Genomic DNA, 19,631 nt, shown 5'->3' with positions numbered 1-19,631 from the left:
AGTGCACAGGCCAGTCTATCTTTCTATATGGCTCCCAGACCTGGAACATCTCAACAAAAGCAGCAACCAATATTATAAATAGCTTTGGAACTACTTGTCTAAGAAATATCCTGGATTACTCCTGGGAAGACCACATTCCCAACTCTACTATATTAGATGAAACCCAGCAAGATCCTCTAGTCAGTACTGTTCAAAGAAACTAAATAAAATGGCTCAGCCACCAACTCAGACATCCATCCTCTGTACCCTTTGATGCTCTGGTCCTCTATGCCCCTACAGATGGAAAAAGAGGCAGACCCCCAAACTCCATATTGGAAATACATCAGCAATATTTCCTTGTACCCCCCCCCCTTTCCCAACTCTCTGCATCAGAGATCCATCAATTAGCATATGACAGAGAAGCCTGGTTTTCCTTCACGTCACAACAACCTCCAAGTCCTATCTTAGTGTACTACAGACTACTTATTTGTTTTGATTGTTTCCCTATTTATAATTGTTAAATTATAAATAAATGATGATGATTCACATGTTCTTTCTGCTATTTCTATGCTCCCTTATTAGTTCATCACCTTCATTTTTTTTTTTTTTTTCAAATCTCAGTCATTAAGTTTTGTCACCCCCTAACTTCAAAAAAACACACACCTAGGTATGTCACATTTTCTTTCTAATATAAGAATTTTTTTATATTAATAAAACTTAATTTTAAGCCTATAAGTTGAAATACAGGGAAAGCTCTATTACCATAAAAACCTTGTTATTTTCTGTTTGATATCTGAGTTTGGAACATTGATAATTATATGGATTCCGTACAGTTAAAAAAAAAAAAAGGCAGCAGGACAGAAAACCAATAGTGATAGTTTATTATGAGTTGATTGTCCGTAGATGAAATTTTATTTTAAAGAATGAACTGAATTCACCATTCTTCAGCTGCCTACTTTTGATCTTTATTTTTGGCGATTTTTTTTTAAATAAGACTAATAAGATAATTATGTTGAAGAGATGAAAACTGAATGCATTTCTTCCATTTCATAAAGGGCTGCATATTCTCATGGCATTATTTATTTGTCAAACATCAAGTCTTGAATATAAAAGTAAGAATTCTGGTAAATAATGTTCTCTCCTCACAGCTGTTGTATCTAAACACATCCACCCGATTGCAAGAGGAGTATGTATCATTTCTTATACCATACTGCAGCTTTCCAAATGTCTATTGCCAAATCTAAACAAACCGAACAATGCAGGTTCAAATCTAGTCGCTCTTTTGAGGTGTCTACCTTGTGAGTAGCAGTCCTTCCATAAAAATTAAGACAACAGAGTCTCATATCTCATTTCAACATAAGGGAGAACATAATGAGAAGCACGAATAACCTTTTCAGTACTCTATATGCTTTCATCTTTTAATCAGCCACAGCAGACATTAGATGCTCTAATTGTATTGAAACTGCATAAACTAATGGATGACTAGCATAGCAACCAATTTCACAATGGCATGTGAAAGAACACAAGAACGAAGAAGTGAAAATAAGTGATAAGGAAGCAAAAGGAAGTATAAATGAGGAAATGGAAGTAAGCTACCTCTCTTGCTGCTGTACCTTATGAGTATGGGAGTGACAGAGAGTGAAATTGTCAAATGTAAGATTTGATGAAACTATTGTTCAAAATGAAAACTGAAATGAGGAAGAATTGTTGAGGAAGAATGGTCTAATGATTTAGACTATTAGTGGAAACAAATGAAAGTGTGCAAAAGAATAGAATGAAAAAAAAGGGGGAGGAGGGTAAAAGATGTGACCAGTGATTCGAGAATAGGATGGCTGGAGATTCCATTTTAGAGGATTGGTTAATGAGTCCATATGGTATGCTATCCAGGAGAGAAAGAGAGAGGGAATGAGCAATATAATTCATACTTTTGGACATAAGGAGGAAACAAGCAAGTGGGAACAAATGATTTAAGTGAACATAAGGAGAACGTAAGGGCAAAGATCAGGAGGTTATTGAGGAGAGTGAAAGATAACAGTATAGTGGGAAAGGTTGTCAGTGTGTTACTGAGGTATGACAATGATGAGGTAAGACAGAGAGCCAGAATCATGAATGGTATGCTAGCAGATCTGTGTGAGCAGAAGAAAGCAGTTTGTCGATATATGATATGTATTTGAGGGAAGAGTGGAATTATACAGACGTCATGAATTACATTTGAATGGCTTTGGAGTGAGTGAGTGAGTGAGTGAACAGGTGCAAGTTTTGCTAGATGGAAGTGCGGTGTGTGATGCAAGTGAACCATCAGAAGTAAGAGATGAAGTGAAAGATCAGGAGGATGGTATTGAAGAGACAAAAGTGCTCGGTAGTGGAAATAGTAGTAGTGGTGTGAGAGATGAAAGAAGACAGGAATGCAAATAGAACAGGGAAATGGAGAGAGCCCTGGTGGACAGAGAGACATGGCATAGGGAGAGTGGATGTTGGTAGTAGTAGTAGTGAATTTACATATACAGATGATCAGCACAGAAATGGAATAGATTAGGATGTGAGTGGGGAAGTTAAGATCGAGCAGATATATGTAGTAAGCAGTGATAAAGGTGATTGGGCAAGGGCAGGTGTAGTGGGAAATCATAACCAAAAAGTGGCTTGGGTAGGTCTGGTTATAGACCTAAAAGTGAATTGCTATGTTTATTTACAAATGCCAGTGAAATTGTGTCACTGATTGAGTTTATTCAACCAAAAATCATCAGAACAAATGAAATATGACTGAAAGAGGATGATAACCTGAACGGGAATACAATGTTTTCATGAGGATAGAAAGGACAAGAAGGGAGGGGGGGGGTGTTATTGAGGACAGCTGGGGAATTATGTACACATAGGTAGACATGAAAGAGGGAAATAGTGGCAACAGTTCTGAGGCAGTGTGGTGTCAGATGGAGATTGACAGGAAGAGATATTTAGTTGGATGTTGCTATAGGCTAAGGAATGGAGGGTGGTGATGAAGAAATGTATAAATAACTTGTTTAGTGAAGGGAGGGTGATTATTATGAGCGATTTTAATTATGGCAGCATAGATTGGAATCAAAAGATAGCATTTGAGAATAAAAAAATGAATTTCTTCAGTTTTTGAGAGACAATTATCTTTATTTTAGGCAGTATGTAAAGGAGGGCACACGAGGATCAAGAGTTTTAAATCTGATAATTTAATCAAAGGATGTGATTGTGAGTGAGTTTTGCACTTCTCCCCAGTTGGTGAGAGTCATCATGAAGCGATCACCTGAGTTATGGATAGACATATGAAGACTTCTGTGAGGAAAGGATACATGGAATTACAAGGTTAGTGATTATGAGAAGCTTAAGAGACAGCTTTGAGCTATAGCATGGAGTTGGAGTGAGGAACTGAGCAGAAAAGGAATAAATATTGTTTAAGAATTGACAGAGAGATACTTAACAGCATCGATGTGTGTATGTATTTCAAAGGTCAAAGGGATGAATAAGGTAGGTGTAAAGTGGATGAATGAAGAGATTAAGCATGAAATCTGGAGGAAGAAGAAGGCACTTTAGAGGCAGCACAAGATGAATAATGGTTATAATCAGTTACATGAAGAGTAAAGAGCAAGCTAGGAGAGTGACTCAGTAAGGACAACAAATGTACAGAATGAGTAGAAATTAGTAAATCAGTCAAAGAAAAACCCTAGAGAGTTTTTTTTTAGATATGTGGCAAGTAGAAGGAAAAATAATTATGGTAAGATGATGTTAATGAATGAAAATGGTAGGATGGTAACTGATGCAGAAGACAGGTAGGCATTTGGTGATCAACTGAGAAGGGTGTTTCTTCCCCATTAGGGTGAAACCATGAGAAACTCAAATGTAGAGGACATATCAGATCATACATCTCTGCAAGGGGATGTGCTTTACATTAAGGGAAAAATACTAAGAAAAGCGATCAGAGCTTAATCCACCTTTACCACGAGTTGCCTCAGACTTGCACTACCTGCAGGTGCAAACTTGACTTACTTGTCTGTTTGCTTATTTGGGAAATAGGATTAAAAACTAAGTTTATATAAAATATACTTAGTATCTTGAATACCCAAATTAAAAAAACTTTCTGCATAGTGTGATATGAAAATCAGTTGCATTTCTAGTCTGATGTGGTGAAAGAATTGACTATAGAAAATTGTGTCACATGGGGAAATTTGATAACTGCAGCTACTAATATTAAATAAAAAAGAATGATTCAAGTAAGTCACTCGTGAATTAAAATTATGTAGAAGAAAACTACACATAATCTACAAGAAATGCAGAGCTAACTAGGAATTATGACACAATGTCCAATCTGCATTTTGTGTGGAAATATCTGCTGGAATTAATACAGATGAGAAATTTGGAACTGAACCAGCCAAACATGATCACCATGTCACATGAAAGGGGGGGGGGAGTGACTACAGAACAACCTAAACAAAACTGAAAGGTTGTCTTCAGAATAACCAAAGATGGAAAAACCATATATGAGGTATGAAATAAATAGTGACTGCTATCTAGTTGCAATCAGTATAAAAATAAGTACATAATAAAAAAATAAAAAATAAAGGTAGCTGATATTTAAAAAAAGGACATACCAATGCAGTTAATAATGAATAACTTTTGGATGCAAAATACTGACTTAAATGCATGCAAAATATTACTACAGAAAAGAAACACTAACAACTGAGCCAAACCTTAGAGACAATGGCAAAACATAAAATGTTAAAAAAAAAATATATATATATATATATATATATATATATAAAACATATCCTGAAATGTGTAAGATAAGAAGAATAGCTAAACAAAAATCATGAAAAGACTTAAGTAAGAAATAGAAACTATATAAGTTATCATTATTATAAGGAAATAACCTCAAAGCTGTGTAAAAAACTATGGAAACAGAAGATCAGAGATTTATTTCCATAGCTGTTTTCTACAATTTCTGTATCCCCCCTCCCTTTCAAGTTTTTGGAAGGAACACTTGCTACTTCTTGCATGAGATGGGCTAAATTATCCAATTTATAACATATTCAGTAAAGTGTGGTGTGTTATAACCTAGAAATGTGGAAAGAAATTAGAGCAAAATGTTTAGGCAAATAACTCAGTGTATGAAGAGAGTAATGATTATGGGAAATTTTAATTATGCCATTATCGATTACAAAAAAGAATCAACAAAGAATAAGGAATATGAATTTCCAGCTAACTACTTAAGACAACAGACTGGTTTAAGATTGAGAAGACATGGACATCAACAACGTTAGATTTGATAACAGCCTCAGAGGATGCAACTATGAATGGAATGTTGGCTTTGCTTCCACATGGTGCAAGCAATTACATGGTTTTGATAATGGGAAGTAATCATGCAAGCAAAAGTCTTATGGAAAAAATTAACAAGAAACTAAATTGCAGGAAATCATCACAGGCTTAGGCAAGCTCGGAGATATATCATGGAAGGAGATCAATATTACTTGGGAGTTCATTGTTGACAATCTGTATATCATGAGCAAAAGAAAAATATAAAATAGGAGTGAAATGTGGACCTAAGGATATTAAGCAGGATTTAAAGAACTTAAAGTCATGAGCATAACATTAAATTATGGAAATAGTATCATGGAGCTGGAAAACAACTGCACAATGAGGTAGAAGAGAAAAGTGAATTTCACTGTCCTCTTTTATATAAGATAAATGAAGAAAGTGAATTAGAATGATAGGATGCCAGCAAAGCAATAAAGACAATTCACATTGTTTTTTTTTGTTTGTTTTTTTGGTTACAGTAGGAGAAGGAATGATTACAACAGAATAACTTTGCTAGATGAAAGGGGTAACAAGTGATAAGGGGGAAAAGATATACTAGAATTATTTAATAATCATTTTGTCATTAGTGTATCAACGAGTTGTGTGACAAGGGGCAGCGTCTAGAAAGGGGATGAATAACAAGTGAAATAACACACTGCCTCATTTATGATCTACTGCTGTTTAACTTGTATGTTAATGATACTGTAAATAGTCTGGGGAAAGAAATATTCAGTTATTTGAAAATGACGAAAAGTTGGGAATGGTAATCAGTAATGAAGCTAATACAAAAGCCTTTCAGATAATTTAACATGCTCGCTGCCAGGCTACTTCAGCATAGCCTGTTCCCATACGCCAAGCAATTTCACTTCTTCGCGGTCAGTACGGTAATCTCGTTGCCAGCGGTAAGCATCATACGAGTATACTCATAGTTGGCTTGTGCAGAGCATATACCATCTATGGGAATACACAGTTTTAATGCTAGCTCCACAAGCCAAGCATTTTCACTTCTTCAAGGTCAGTACAGTAATCTCGTTGCCGGCAGTAAGTGTCATACGAGTATACTCGCAGCTGGCTTGTGTAGCTGGTTTACCAACTATGGGTATACTCATAGTTGGCAGCGAACGTGTTAAATAGGTTGGTAAGGCAGGCCTAGTAAACAGAGAGCACTAGTCTAATATATCTTAATGTAAAATGTCTCCATTGTTTTGTATTCTGGAATTCAGAGAATGACAACCATATAGTATACTGGTAGCAAATGCACTGTGAAGCAAAAGAGGCATGTTTGGATATAGGATATAAAGGGCTAAAATTCAGAGGATGTGGTATAAAGGTAACAAACATATTACAGAGAATTGCTTCAATGGTCAAAAACAAAACTGACCAGAAAAAACTACAAGGAAGTAACAAGAAGCCTTGAGTCATAATGATTATTAAATGATGCAGATTTGGTCACCCAATTTCAGAGAAATCATGAAATTTTACAAATAGAGAATTTGCAGGTTAACATAGGTAATATGAAAACTGCAGACTATCAGCTATGAGATGATGTTTTTTAAGTAATCCTACACACAAGAGGTTGTTCAGCCTATAGTACAATAATGGGCAAGCAGAAAGGTGGAAAGAAAGAAGAAACTTGTTCCCATTGGATTCAAAGAACTGTAGACTGTACTCTGCAGGAAATATATAAGAGAGAAAACTATTAAAAAAAAAAGAGAGAGAATAAAGAGAGCAGTAAAAAGACTGAATGAAGAAGAAGAAAAAATTGTTCTGTGGGGTGTTGAAGTTGAGTTGTGAATGAGTGTTGAATATTCCAAACACGTTTTAACAAATTCAGAGGAGAGTGAGATAATTACATTGATGAAAGTGAACCATGGAAATATTTGCAGAACCTGGAAGCAGCAGAAATTGAATGACTTTGTGAAAGAGAAGTAAAAAGAAATAAAGAAATGAGAGATGGACTATTAATCAATCTACTTACTCTCTATTGTATTGAGTCAGGTATTTTTATATGGCCTGTAGGGCACCACCCAAATTGTGAGAACAGTATTCAATGGATAGACAGCTATTTAATTTGGAAAGAGTTAATAGCTGGTATAGCTATAATAACTAATTTACAATCCCTCCAAAAAATAGTTTGAAGATCAGCATTTATAATTATAGTAACTGATATGACATACAGGGTAATCCAAAAGTCAATGCATATCATATAAACTTGAATTTTTCAATATTCATGACCAACTTCATAGAATTAAATTGCTAAAAACAAAGCTTATAACTATCTTTACAAAGGCAAAAAATAACTGACATTACTAAAGTAAATGTTCAAAATAGCTGCCTTGTTCTTGAACGCAGGCACGTGATATTTTTACCCAATTACAGGCAACTCTTTGGAGCATGGAATTACTGACCTACTCTGATAGCTTCAGTGAAGATGATAGCTTCAGTTCATCAATCATGTGAGGTTTATTTTTATACACCTTACCTTTTGGGTAATCCTATAAGAAGAAATCTGGGGATGAAAATTAGCTGATGACCTTTGGGGGCCAAAGACCTTTAGAAATCAGTCTGTCACCAAAAAAACTCTTGCAAAAATAGCATTCTTTCATTTGATATATGGCAAGTACATGCTGAAAGCAGCAATCACATTCTTGAGAGTCCATAAACTGGGTGATTATATCTCGGTACGGTGCACTGTTTAACGATGGCGCAAAGAAAATGGGTCTGATGATGCAATGGCATGATACTGCACATCGCATGCTCATTTTCAGAGAATGCAAAGGTGCTTCATGGAAAACATGATTTTCCAATGACCAAATTCCATTATTTTGGCTACTAACATGTCCACTTAGGTGGAACCACACTTTGTCACTAAAGAAAAGTGTCCAGCTTGTGAACTCCATTTTCTTAACAAATGATTGAAACTACAGTACACAACACATTTTTCCCTATCCAGTGGCTTAAATTCCTAAACTGAGCGGATAGATTACACAATAGTGGTCAACACGGTATGAATAAAGCTTCAATTACTTGGTAGCTCCATATGGCAGTACCTGCCTGTGAGAGAGTTTTCTAAGACTCTTTGAAGATGAACATTACATATTGTGTACCACAGTCACTTTAGCTTCAATCAAAAAAGGAATGTCTTCCATGCTGCTGTTTGTCTGTAACTGATTCAGTTTCCCTTAAAGCATTTGATTAATCATGTAATTGTCACATTTTGAGGAACAACAGGATCAGGATACTTTTGACGAAACTCCTCCACAACATTTGTGTGAGAACGACATGCAAAATAACATTCCAAAATAACTCGTTGCTGCTGCGAAAGTACCATTTCGCTTTCCTCATAAACAAAACATGGCAGATACATTACACAGTGGCCAATAGTCCTAGGATGCCATCTATAGATGAAATGAATAATTAGAATTGAAACACTTCGATGCAGTTCAGCTTCAACTTTGATGTATGCGACTTTTGGATCACCCTGTACATTTTAGTAAAATTATAGAGACTATTACCATGTTAATTTCAACCATTGTATTAAGATCATCATCATCTGGTGTGCATGCACACACACATATATACATACAGAGAAAGAAGTATATTAAAATTCAAACAGCATGCCAAAACATCACTAAATTGATCAACCATTATTATACTAGACTGATCTCTGTTGAAAAAAAGAAAAAAAAAGCTACGTCCTGTTTTAGATGATCAGAGACCAATTCATAGTAACCTTTAATGAAACAGCAAGGGTAGAAGCCTGATCAATATCTAAAATATGGATTGAGGTGTGTTAAGATCCTGGAGTACTACAGTACATGTAGAAAAAATCTTCGTGCCAAATATGTAACCATCCATATTCTTGAGTAAAGGGTCGTAGATTAGAATTTCACAGTGTCACTTCTTGAAATTTGCACTCCTACCAGGTTTTGGTATGTAAGAAACAAGTGTCTTTCCATTCACTTCTGTATAGAGCAGGGTTTCCCAAACTATGTTCTGCGGAAAGTGAATAAGTGTTCCGTGAAAAATTATCAAAATTAATATGAGCCTGAAATGGTTTTAAATGCTGCAACAAGTTCAAACATATTTGAAAATCAGGTGCTCCTCATTTTGCATGTGGATTATGCTATTAAGGCCAGTGTGCACTGGCCTTGACTCAGCCGCCCACAGCTGTCGACACCTCTGAGCGCGAGTGAAGTACAGAGGTATCTATTCCAGGAAATGTGTGGTCGCAAGCAAGGTCAATGTGATGCACTGTGGCTTGGCACACCTGTAGTGTGCGCTGTCATATTTTTATGTGCAATACAGCCTGCTTCGGCGATAGTGTGCACTTAGCTTTACATTGAATGTGAGACCGATGATACTCAACTCTAACCAGGTGTTTCGTTAAAATTTCAGGATTTGTGAAGTGTTCTGTCATAGGAAAAATTTGGGAAACACTGGTATAGAGTATCATCAGCCTGATCAGAAAGAGCAGATAGTATGTCATATGTTTTATCTGGATAGGAATTCTGCATCCAGTTTTGACTAATGAGGCAACTTATGGGTGCAGTGAATATGGCACACTACAGAGTGGGCAAGGATATCCTTGGAGGAGATGAAGTTTTTTTTTATTATTTTCTTTTTTGTTTTAATTTTGCAGGCGGTTTAAAGGTGGAATTAAGGTTGTATTTCTGTAATATTCTGTTTTTATTTTGTCTGATATCCTTTTAATGTATGGAATAGCTACAGCTTTATGGTAATTCGTTTTTAGGTGAAGAATTTTGTTGATAGTATTTTTGCTATAGTCATTTTTTAGGAAAGCATTGCTGATAATATTTAATTCATGCTTAAATATTTGCTCATTGAAGCAAATCTTTATAACTGTTCTTTTAGCATTTTAGTGTCTGACTGCTATCTGATCAAAAACATCCAGATACCATTTGCAGCTGTGGATATGGCTATATACATCACCACATGACTCATATAGGAATAAAAGGAAGTACATATCCTTGCAATCTGCCACCTTTGCAACAACTCAATTCAGGAATTTCCGCCCTGATCAATGTAAGTGACGTTATTGTGAAGTGAAAATGCAACAGCACAATTGCAACCTGGTAGGCCACATAAAATCATAGAGTGAGATAGCTGAGTGCTGAAACACATGGCATGAAAAAAATCACCTGTCCTTGGTTGAAACACTTCTGCATGCAATGCCAGCACCCCAACTGTGTCAGGAGCTAAAGAACATGGAGCTTCCATGGCTGTGCAGCCACACATGCCTAACACATGCAAGGGCAATACCAAGAGTCAAGTAGAGCGGTGTAAAGCTTGCTACTACTGAACTCTGGAATAGTAGAAATATGTTTCTTGATTGATGAATCGTACTTCACATTCTTACAATCTGGGTTTGGAAGATTCCAGGAGAACACTACCTTCCTGAATGTGTTGTGCCAACTGTGAAGTTGGGTGAAGGAGATGTCATGGTCTGGGCCTCCTAATTCTAATGATGAGGAATCACAAGAATACAGTCTATAATTCTAGAAATTACATTCTAGAAAATTCTGTACATCAACTTTATAGCAACAGTTCCGTGATGGCTCTTTCCCATATAAACACAACAATGACCTTGTCTACAAAGCAAGGTCAGTGCAGAAAGGTATGAGATGGGTGTTGAACAACTTGACTGGACTGCACAAGGCCCTGATCTCAACCCCATAGAACACTTGTGTGATGAACTGCAACAGCCAATTGCAAGGCAGTCCGAATCACTGGACATCAGTGACCAACTTCATTAAAACTCTTCTGGAGAAATGGAAGGGGATTACTGCAGCCATATACTAGCTGCATAAAAAGGCCTTCTCAGAAAACTAAAGGCTATTTAGCATCAAAGAGTGGATCAACTCCATATTAATGCCTTTCATATTAGAGTGAGAGTTGAAATGAGCAGAAGTCTGTGTATTTTTGATCAGTTAGTGGATATATGTATCAGTCAGTATGTGTAGCTCTATGGTAAACAGTGAAGGATAGACTGAAAAGAAAGATGTGTGACAGGTACATAAAGAAAAGGAAACATGTTATTGTTTTCAATTTCAATAGTGAATGTAATACATCTGTGTTGTTTGTATTTCAAGCAGCTTAGCAAATTGTGGGACCAAATACTGAATATATCATCAACATATCTTAGCCAAATTTTGAGTTTTAAAGTAAAGAATCTAGAGCATGTTTCTCAAGTGCTTCCACATAAAAGTTGTCAATAGGAGGAAAGAGAGTAGAAAGTCAATGGACATACTTTTTGTAGGTAAAAAGCATTTTACACATGAAACACCAGAACACAGTACTTGGGCAAAGAGAGAAGAAATCTGTCCTGTAAAAAAAAAAATTGTCAGACTTGGACATTTGTGAAAAATGACAGATATGTCAAACTCACTACGAAATCCCTTTTATTAAGTGTGATGTTCTTAATTTTGCTTATGAAGTATTGTGTGTTTTTTTACATTGGAAAGGGAAATGACCTACCAACTGTTTTGACACTCAGCAGTGTCAAAGCTAGTTTCTTGGCTAGGTGATAAATAAGGCTACCAAAACCTTCAATTACTGGCTAACGAGTATGTTCCCTTTGTGTATCTCAGGAACACTAAATTCTTGGGGAGGGAGCATAGAAGAGTGTCTTAACCATGTCTGACAGCCAGGAAATGATCAACTTAAGTAATTCTATGTTTTTATTTATTTAAATCCAGTTAGTTACAGTCGGGTTATATTTGACAAGTTCATAGATATTGTTAGAGATTAACTGATTCTTTTTTCTTTTATAAGGAAGTTGTTCAGTATAAAATAAAAGTAGCATGATCTTTATCAGCTTTAATAATCACAATATCTTGATTTGTTTTAATGATTTCACAGCTGCTAATTCTGTTTTGGCAAGGTTGCTAGTTATTGCTTTAGTATTATTCAAAATGTTAGAAGTTTCTAATTGTATTTTATCAGCTACATTAGTTGGGAAAGACCATATACTTTTAATATGATATATAAAATCCCATTTGTTCACTGCCCTTGTTGCCACAACAAAGTTTAAGCCTCGACTGAGTTTACCATTATTCAGAACTATAGAAATACAACCTTAATTCTACCTTTAAACCTTCTGCAAAATTAAAGAACTTATTCAATTCTTCCAAGGATCCACTTTCTCTCCTAGCCCAACAAGAGAGTGTATCATGTTCAATGCAACTGTTACTTGCCTTATATAGGCAAACCTGGACACCTGATTCTTATTTTGAGGAAAAAAACATTAAATTTAACAACTAAAGTAAATCTGGCCTTTCTGACCATGCTCTGGATACTCCACACAGAAATGACTGGAAAGGCACCTATCATCTAAATAGAATAATGCTACTAATGCCTTATTCTCTAAAAGCTCTTTTTCTCTTAACTCATAGTATCTAAGATGCTGCAAGTCAACACACTGATTTTTCAGTACATTTTTGCAATGCACCAAGACTTTTGTAAAAGTTACCTGATGTTAACTGCTTGCAACTACAGTGTAGTCTTTTTAGCTGGTTATAAAGCTAATTTTATTTCTTTTAACTTTTTCCAAGAACTGGGAGAAAGTTGTAGGTCATTTCCAATCACTTCAATGGCTTCACTGAAATATGTTTGGAGTTCCAATAAACAGGATATAATGTCATATATTAAGCACAACCAAGTAACTACACTATCTATCAATAATTGTCTGGACACTTTATCAATTTACAACTCATACTAGCAGACGAACCCTAATATCAGGTATGTCTACCTTTGGCTTTGATCACCTCCTGCACCCTTGGAGAGAGGCTTTCCACCAGTGTGTGACAGACATCAGGTGAAATTTGTCTCCATTCCTCCATCAAAGCAGCACTGAGTTCAGTGACTGATTGAGGATGTGCTGCTCAGGACTTCAATCGACACTCCAATTCGTCCCACAGGTGTTTGATGGGATTGAAGTCAGGACTCTGCACAGGCCAGGGCAGTCATTTAACATCCATCTCGTCATACCATTCCATAACAGCTGCAGCTTTGTGGCATGGGGTAGTCATGATAGTAACATGGGTCCATACAACAAGGACTCTACAGTGCAGGCAGCACCTGATTATCCAGAATATCAAGGTACTGAGCTACCTTCAAGGAATCATGGACAACAACCAGTGGTCCCACACCAAACCAGCTGATTGCACTCCACCCCATTACTCCACCACCAAACTTTACTGTTGGTACAACACAATATGGTAACAAGCATTCACCAGGCTGCCTCCACACCCTGCCTTCAGACTGGACACAGGTGAATCTTGATTCATCGCTCCAGAGTACCGTTTTCCACTGGTCAACTGTCCAGTTCACGTGCTCTTTGCACCAGGCCAGAAGAGCCACCGTGTTCGTTGTTGTGATGTTCAGCTTGTGTGCCGCTGCTCTTTCACTGAAACCCAGTAAATGGAGTTCTTTTTATACAGTATCAGTGCTCACCATGGTGTTATTGGCACTCTGGAACTAATCACGGATGCTCTGTGCTGATTGTAGCTGGTTTTTGCATGTCGCCCATTTTAAAACCCTCCTGTCAGTCATTTTTGGCAGCCACCCTGGGTGTTTTCCTGCACTAGTGATGCCAGAACATCTCCATTTGTTATTTGTTGATCACATCACCAACTGTTGATTCTGGATGCTCCAGTTGAGTGACAATGGCACTTATGTACATGCCACCAATGTAACAGTCAATGATGACACCTCTCTTGAAGAAACTGAGTTCATGTCGTGTTGCCATACCACCTGTATTCAACTACTACAATGAAATACTGCTTTCTACTATCTGTATCCGGTTTTTATGTTATTAACAAGCCTGTAATGTTCAAATAACAGGGATGTCTGTACAATTATTGGTAGATAGTGTATATCTACAATAAGACATATGATAGCTTTTTTGTTTTCAGAAAAGTTAGTATAGCAGAACCCAGTATTTTAATTTTAATGCTTCAGATATAGTCTTTACACACATACCACTATTTAAAATGTCTGCAAGTTGCAAAGTAGTGTAGCATTAAAGAAACATTTTGCAATTTAATTTCACCAAATTCATCACCATCACTTAATTAACATTGTCACTTTCTTCCTTCAACATATTCTCAACAGCTTTCACTATATTCCTTGCATTGTCAGTCATAACTGAATACACCTGATTAACACTTAAATGTATTTACCACTTTTATAAACGTTTCCTTGATGTCATCCACTGTATGAGCACAAAAAAATTCTACAATAGTGTCCTTAACTACTTCTATTAACTAGAATTTAACTTTAGGATCAAGTATTCTAAATTATCCAGTGATCATAGTAAAATTTTTACATCTCAATATTCCACCAGAAATACCCAAATATGATCTGCTCTGCCTTTCACATTTCTGGAATGTGAAAAGACAGTAAAAGGTACTGATATGTACTCCTGATTGCATTTGCTAAGAAATTTTCTACCACTGTCATTCTGTATTTAATATTTCATAGTAATTACTTCAGAACACAGCTTTATCATCATCATCAAATTCCTGATATATATACCCTCAGGGGGATGTACAGGCTATGATAGTACCACATGAAAAATTTACATCATTACTAACTTCCGATCTACAATTTTCCTCCAAATCAGTCTGTTAAATGTTAATATGCCAATATTATCAGGTCTTATATTTCTCTCTTCTAAGGCACTTTTTTTACTGTATCAATTCACCTATATCTTGGTATTCCTCTGGATTTTTTCCTGCCAAACTGGCAGAGAAAACTTGTTTTGCTAATCTTTCCTCTCCTATTTTGCTTAAGTGATTACCATACCAACTGAGATTAGCTCTGCTAATGCATTCCTGAATTCAGACAATATCAAGTTCTTTCCTAATATCCTCGTTTTTAATATGATACTGCCATTGATGCCATCTGTTCATGCTCCTAATCTTTTGCAGGACTCTCATATCTGCAGTCTCTAGTCTTTGGTCAAGTGTTTTACTTCTAACCCAGATCTCAGATCCATAAGTTAAAATTGGTTTAAACACTGTCTTGTATACAGTTAATTTAGTGTTTTGGCTAATTTCTCTCTTATTCCATATAAAATTATTCAGTTGACTTCCTACCATACCAGCTTTGTTGATTCTGTTGTCTATTTCCATATTTAACTTACCATCTTAACTAAAAATCGTGCCTAAGTAGATGAAACGTTTTACTTGTTTCATAAGTTCTCCATTCACAATGCAGTTGATATTTTCAATATTTCTGCCTATTTTCATTGTCTTTGTCTTTTTAATGCTGACCTTCATAACATATCTATTACAACAGTTATTCAATTTAGTCAGAGAATCTTGCAGACTTGTAGCGGATTTATTTAGAAGTATAACATCATCTGCATAAAGCAAAGAGCTGAGATTAACACCTCCAATTTTGATATCATGTTTAATACCACTTCACTTCATAATGTGATCTATATAGATAATGAATAAGAGAGGGGGATAATGTACATCCTTGTCTGACAACAGATTTAACATTAAACTATCTTCCTGTACTTCCTTCAATTCTAACAGCTGACTTACAACTCAAACAGATACTAAGTATTGCTTGATATAATGTCCCATTAACACCATATAACTGTAGCGTTTGGAATAGCTCCTCCCTTGGCACCGTGCCACATGCCTTTTCCAGATCTACAAAACTTAAACACAGATCTTTGTTATATTCCCATGATTTCTCAACTATCTGTCGTAATGTGAAAATCTGATCCTGACAGCCTCTATTTGGCCTGAATCCAGCTTGTTCTTCACCAAACTTTTCTTCCACAATCCTTCTCAACCGTTTCTCAAGTATACTTGCATATATCTTACCAGGAACACTCAGCAGGGAAATACCTCTAATTCTCACATTCAGTTTTATTTCCCTTTTTATATATGGGTACTATGAGAGCTCTACTCCAATCATTGTGAATTTGTACCTCTATCCAGGCCTTCTGAACTATGCAATGCAGCAACTGTATGACCTTTATACCTCTATACTTGAGCATTTCTGGTTGAATATCATCTACTCCTGCTGCCTTTCACATTTCAGGCTTTTGATTTTTTTTACTTCAAGTATGGATATGTATACCTGACTGCATGCCTGGTCAGTGTTTTTTACCACTGTGCTGTCATCACTGCTTGTTTCATTTAGCAATTTTTTGAAGTAATTACTCCATACTTCAAGGATATCTTTTTTTCTCCTGTTTTCATGTCACCTTTATCATCTCTAATTCCTTTTACAGCACTCTTTTCTCCATTTCTGAGCTTCTTCAACAACGTCCAGAATATCTTGCCACCTTCTTGATAATTATTTTCGATGTTCTTGCCAAAGTCCTCCCATGACTTTTGTTTAGCAAGTTTTACACAGTGTTTAGCTTTCTTACATCTGTCTCTGCATTCTCTAAGAACACAAGCCGACTTATTTGCCAGGAACTTTTGATATGCTTTCTTCTTTTCCTTCACTGCCTTTTTAACTTCCTGTGTCCACCATGGAGTTCTGATTTTTCTATCCTTACAGACAACCTCACCAATGCCTCTCTGGCTGAATCAATAAATGTTTTCTTCAGAGCTTCCCACTGAATCTCCAAGGTTTGGTTCCTGTTCTCAAACACTTTCATTTTTTCTTCAATAATGTTTGTGTATTTTAGTCTACAGTTCACATCTGAGAGCTGCTCAACTTTCATTCTCTTTAAAACTTTCATACATGTTCTTCTTTTCAATATGAAATTCAAGTTTATCCTGCTCAAGACTAAATAGTGATCACTAACAATTTCAAATCCTCTGTACACTCAGGTGTCCTGCACCAGTGGGAAAACATCACTATCAACAATAACATAGTCAATGAGACTTTTCTTATTCCTTGCCTCTTCTCTCCATGTGAATTTGTGCACATTTTTATGTTGAAACATTGTGTTAGTAGTAACCAGTCCATGTCCTGAGCAGAAATCCAACAGGTATTTGCCATTATTATTAGCTTTGCTCTTTTCTTGAAATTTTCCCAAAATATTTTTGTATGTCTGACAATCATTTCCTACTCTGTTATTTAGATCCCCAACAAGGACCAACTTTTCCTTTTTCACTGTGTCAGTTGCTTTCTCTAAAATCTGAAAAAATTCTTCACTTCTACCTTCATAGAACCTTCTGTTTGACCATAGGCACAAATAAGTCTCATTGTCCAGTTCCCCATTCTCATATTTTTCCACATCACTCTACTTGAGACTGCCTGTCATTCAAGAAGTTTAGCCTCCTATTTAGTGTTGAATACTATGGCTACTCCTTTTCCTTGATTGTCATTGCCTGAATATAACATTTTGTATTTATTGCTCATAATAATAAAATTAAGTAATTAATGAGTTAATGAAAAATTACTGAAAACATTTCAGAATATGCACTTAAATACACAGTGTGCCCGTTAAGTAATGAGATCGATTTTTTACAGGACAGTCCTTTGGGAGTCTACAGTCAGAGACCGCTACTCAGTCTCACACCAGGCAGAATAGTGGTAGCAAGGTTATTCACTAGTTGACCTGGAACAGAACTGTGAAAACTAAAAACACCACTTGCTTTGTATGTAAGAAGTATATAAATGGTTTTTGACCACTTGAGGCTTCCAATAAGCTAAGTAGCAGTATTACAATGGGTGATGAAAATTATCTACCAAAGGACTGTCCTGTAAAAAAATGATGTTATACCTCAACTTTTACCTATATCATTTCACACCTACTGGCTGAGGAAATAATATTATTCAGTGCTGAAACGAGGTCACAAGACCTAATGTGGGAGGTCTTCTGCTTTAGACACAGTCTATTGTACCACTCTACAGTCTACACTCTTGCCATCTTCTCAGGCAAATGCATTCTATGCTCCTACTACTCTTTCTCTCTCTATGGAAAAAAAATTTATTCTTTAACTCCTCACTCCTTTCCCAACTTCTACAAATGGGCTCATGTCCCCCCTCCTCTTGTTTTGCCATACAAAATATCTCCAAAGTACTCATTCAGTAAATATCTATCAATATTTAAACTGTTACAATCTTGTCATCAATTGATCTTCTATCCACCAAACTATGCAGGTGCTTTTCTATCCACCAAACTGATGCTCCCTATTCCTGATATAATTTTTGGTACATACCACTTATATTCAGTTACTAAAGTTGCTTCATTCTTTTTAAATCCTGGTGACCAGATCTGAGCAAAGCTAATCCAAAAGTGGGATGACCAGAGCCTTATATAATGGAACTACTATTCTCTGGTCTCTTCTGGTCAACATCCATCTCAGTAATCCTCTGGATTGTTTTCACTACCTTTACTCATGAGCTTCAAACTGCTATCCACCAACATCATTGAAAACCCCTTGCATCCTCCAGTATAAGTTCCACCGACAGAGTATGCAGCCTTTTATCTATTTCATCAAAACCTTACGGTGAGTTCTATTAAATTGTCATCTCCATTCATTCAAATCTTCCTCAAGAACTTTAAACATGGACACTATTACTAATAATACTTCTTTGTTTCACATCATCTGAAAAATTAATATCTCCTTGAAACAGTGACAATACCACTGGCAAAGAACAGTAATGGTCCCAGTATGAGCCCTGTGAAACCCAACTTGTAACCTTCCTTCTCCTAATTTCCAACAGTCAATACAAATACGAACAATTTCCAATCCATTTCACTAATCTGATATCTAAACTCATACAGTGTAACTTAAACATCATCTTGCCAGGTAGCATCCTGCTTTGGAAAATCCAGAAAAAATGACAGTATATGCCTTCCCTTCATCAACCATTCTTGTTATATCCAGGACTACTAATGTATCTACCAATGTGAAAGTGTAAGAAGAATGACATCGTTGCTGTAAACTTACTGGACTTCAGTGAAGATTAACAAAGTCCAGTTTGTAGTACCCAGAATAATGGTTTTATCATCATTTTAAATTTTACCTAAAGATACTACAATGATGCATTCTTGCTATCTTGAGAAGAACATTTTCCCCTTTTAAGACAAACAAAATGAGAGGATATGTAATCTTTAAAGTTTAGTAAGCAAGAGAAAGAGGTGATATGGCAAACAAAGTGATTGAGAGGAGTTTATCAGATGGTTACTGAAGAGATCTTCCCTAACGGAAATCAAAAAGAAGGGACAAGAACTACATTTCATCCCTATTAATTATGTAAGGATAAGAGTACGCTTTTTTTTTTTTTTTGGTGACAAGTGATAAGCAGTAATGATGTAGTTTTTTTCATGTAGTACTATCATATCCTGTACACCCCTTGAGGGTACATGGCAGGAATTTGATGATGAT

The 19,631-nt window shown here is 36.1% G+C and overlaps 1 protein-coding gene across 2 annotated transcripts in view; it reads right to left on the bottom strand.

Annotated features, from left to right (window-relative positions):
* Positions 1 to 19,631, bottom strand: part of didum (dilute class unconventional myosin) — a 696,374-nt gene that overhangs the window by 571,355 nt on the left and 105,388 nt on the right. The window lies entirely within an intron of this gene.

This window comes from Typopeltis vanoorti, chromosome 13 (assembly GCF_054136105.1).
Source record: "Typopeltis vanoorti isolate ZY-2024b chromosome 13, IOZ_Tvanoo_1.0, whole genome shotgun sequence".
Lineage (NCBI taxonomy): Eukaryota > Metazoa > Arthropoda > Arachnida > Uropygi > Thelyphonidae > Typopeltis > Typopeltis vanoorti.
This window is presented reverse-complemented; position numbering and strand designations above follow the sequence as displayed.